Source organism: Triticum dicoccoides, chromosome 3B, assembly GCF_002162155.2.
Source record: "Triticum dicoccoides isolate Atlit2015 ecotype Zavitan chromosome 3B, WEW_v2.0, whole genome shotgun sequence".
NCBI lineage: Eukaryota > Viridiplantae > Streptophyta > Magnoliopsida > Poales > Poaceae > Triticum > Triticum dicoccoides.
Window position 1 is genome coordinate 725,552,074 of NC_041385.1, and position 3,639 is coordinate 725,555,712.

Consider the following 3,639-nt stretch of genomic DNA (forward strand, 5'->3'; position numbering starts at 1 on the left):
GACGAGGAGCACCGCACTATATGAGTGCGGTGATCTAGAAGGTTCAGTCCGCCAAGAGCATGCTGACGGAAGCCTGTGCCAGCCTTCTAACAGGCTTTGAGGTATGTATTTGAGATATGTAAAAATATTACTGCATAGACAGTAGCCCCCGATGCTCAGTTTGGTGTTCAGAAAGAAAATTCGAACTGAGGATCTAAAAGATATACGCAGGAGTCTAAGATAAGTATGTCAATATGGGAATGCAGGCTGTGCTGCTGACCTCTGCCGCATTGACTGCAGAGGTCGATGCATTGAAGCAGAGCCTCGAGCGGTCCGAGAATGAGCTCGGCCTTGCCAAGAAGCAGCTCTAGGACAAGGAAGGTAAGTAATAGCTTATGTAAGTATATAAAAAGATCTGGTTGCAAATAATGACAAGACTAACGTGAGTATTACAGGGGCCACAACCGAGGTGGTGACCCTGAAGGAAGCGCTGTCCAAGGCCGAAGACAATGCTGCCGTGGAGCGCATCGAGTGAGAAAAGCAGGAGGCGCATGTGGCAGAGGTGCGGCAAGAGCTCCACGCTCTCGTGAAAAAACATGAGAGTTTGGAGCTTGACTCGATGACTCAAGAGTCCGAGCTTGCCTCGGCCCTTGAGAGCGCCAAATCTGCCAAGGCCGAAGCCCAAAAAGCCCTCCAGGAAATTGAGGCGATGAAGAAGATAGCGGCGGGTAAGGCATTCTTTATGCAAAGCAAGCACGTGAAAGTGAATTACTTGTTACTTACCCGAGTCCGGAGCTCTCTAGGAGCATTCGCAGATCTGCCCCGCAGTGTGTTCGACGCTGCCGCATTCTACCGAGCCGAGGAAGGGAGCTCGATGGAGAAGGTGTTCTGGTCCTAGTATGTTGAGGCTGGACACACGGTGCCCTTGAGCGACCAGCTGAAGCAGCTGGTCGAGCTCCATAAGGAAGTCGAACAGGCCATGAAGGGCCTTATAGTCCGGCTATGGCCAGGGGAGGTCATGCCTGGGAGCTACTTTGGGCTGGTGAGGCGGCTGACGGATGCGTGTCCACGGCTTGAAGTCATCAAGCGCTCTGTATGCATCGAAGGTTCCCGTAGGGCCCTTGCCCGTGTTAAAGTACACTGGGGTAAGATGGATGCTGAGAAGCTGGTGACAGATGGGCCACCGGAGGGCAAGGAGCATAGCAAGCCCGAGATGTATTATGAGGGCGTCCTGAAGGGTGCCCGCCTTGTGGCGGGTGAATGTTCCAAGGATGTAATTTTTGAGTAAACTCGCTCGTGTTATCCTGTGCGCTAAAAACTTGTTCATATGCGCTAAGCAACGCTTTTTGAATTTAAAATATTACCTTCTATGCAGCCATTTATTAAATCTAAGAGATGGCGAGTCGTCGGCTTCTACCCCCATGCCACTAGTGCTGGGGTGTTCGGGATAAACCTGAGCGCTCTTGTTCCCATTCTTGGGTCCTTTGTGGGAGGCGCTCAGCACAACGAACAAGGTAATCGGACTATATGCTTTATCACTCTCACTTAGCAATAGAATTCTATAATTTTAAATTTCGGCGAAGCCCCTAGTATTCGGATGACCGAGTTCGGGGCGCTATCCACGCCTAGGCCGAAAAAGCCAGCTCCTCGCTCTAAGCGGCATAAGTCTTTAGGGACTCGAAACCTCTTGAACAGCGACTAGCTCTCGCCCTATCATGACAGTCAGTTTTAGCTTTCTCTACCGAGGTGCTTAACCCAGCTCAACCGGGGCACAATCGCAGTAGTTCTCCCAGCGCTACCTTAGCCGATATAACGGAACGTAAGGTACCAAAACATGGGAGCCGGGCAAACCCAACTATTGACCCAAGACATGATTCGGAGCCGATGCATATAATGCTATAAGTTCGGGGTGCCACACTCGTGAGAGTGTTCGGACTTCTCACACCATATTCTGGGGTACTTAAGCCCCTGGTGTATTGGCCGTACCAAATTGTACGGTTGCATAATGTCATAACCGAACATATTTACATAAAAAATGAATGCAATAATAGACAAGAGCTATGTATTGTTTATTAAAAGGCTGCTGTGAAAGCAGAACGATACAAATAGTGCGATAAGCAAGAGATGGGATTATTTGACATGTCCCCCTCCAGGGGCAAGCTGCGAGACTTTATGTAAGACATGTATTTAGCTCGTTATAGAGACAACCTGGACATTCGACTTAGCTTGCTGCCTCCCTGGCTGTTGCATCGTGTGTTCGGCGGTTGTACTGCCGGACAGGCCTTCCGGAGAGTGGAGTCCTGAAAGTAAGAGAAAAAAGAATGGCAAAATCGGGAGCCCCTAGTGCGGTTGAGCTGCATTTCGGGCGTGCCGTGGTTGTGCCCCTCCCCTTATGCCCATGGTATTTCCAGAGCGTAATTATGTACGCGTAGTACTGGTTTCGCAATTTCGCGAGTGCTGGGGTTGGGGCCGCACTGCTACGCTTGCTCGGAACGTGCCAGGCGGTCTTGTTGTAGGTTACTCCGGGCGCGCTTGACGGTGTCCGGATGTTTAATAGCCGGACTGGAGAATTGCCTTGAGAGGCTACTTTGTACTTCCGCCACGAGGGCCGCCGTATGCTCCTCCGTTCGGAGAGAGCGTTCGGTGTTTCCATTGACCGTAATGACTCCTCGAGGGCCTGACAGCTTGAGCTTGAGGTATGCGTAGTGCGGCACCGCATTGGACTTTGCAAATGCGGTTCGTCCGAGCAGCGCGTGATAGCCACTGCGGAACGGGACTATGTCGAAGATTAACTCCTCGCTTCGGAAATTATTCGGGGATCCGAAGACCACTTCGAGTGTAACTGAGCCTGTACAGTTGGCCTCTACACCTGGTATGACGCCTTCAAAGGTTGTCTTTGTGGGTTTAATCCTTGAGGGATCTATGCCCATTTTTTGCACTGTATCCTGATAAAGCAGGTTCAGGCTACTGCCGCCATCCATAAGGACTCTAGTGAGGTGAAATCCGTCAATGATTGGGTCTAGAACCAATGCGGCGAATCCGCCGTGGCGGATGCTAGTGGGGTGGTCCCTTTGATCAAAAGTGATCGGGCAGGAGGACCACGGGTTGAACTTTGGGGCGACTGGCTCTAATGCATATACGTCCCTGAGTGCACGCTTCCGCTCTCTTTTGGGGATGTGGGTTGCGTATATCATGTTCACCGTCCGCACTTGTGGGGGAAAGCCCTTCTGTCCCCTATTGTTCGGCAGCCGGGGCTCCACCTCGTCATCGCTATGCAGCCCCTTGTCTCTGTTTTCGGCACTTAACTTGCCTGCGTGCTTGAACACCCAACAATCCCTATTGGTGTGATTGGCTGGTTTTTTGGGGGTGCCGTGTATCTGGCACGAGCGATCGAGTATTCGGTCCAAACTGGACGGGCCCGGGGTATTTCTTTTGAATGGATTTTTCTACTGACCGGGTTTAGAGCCTCTGAATCCAGCATTAACTGCCCTATCATCAGCATTGTCACCGTTAATGCGGCGCTTGTGCTTGTTGCGACGCGACCTGCCATTGTTATCCTTGGTATCCGAATTACCAGGGCTCTTGGTCATGTTATTACTACGAGCTAGCCAGCTGTCTTTTCCCGCGCAAAAGCGGGTCATGAGTGTTGTGAGGGATGCC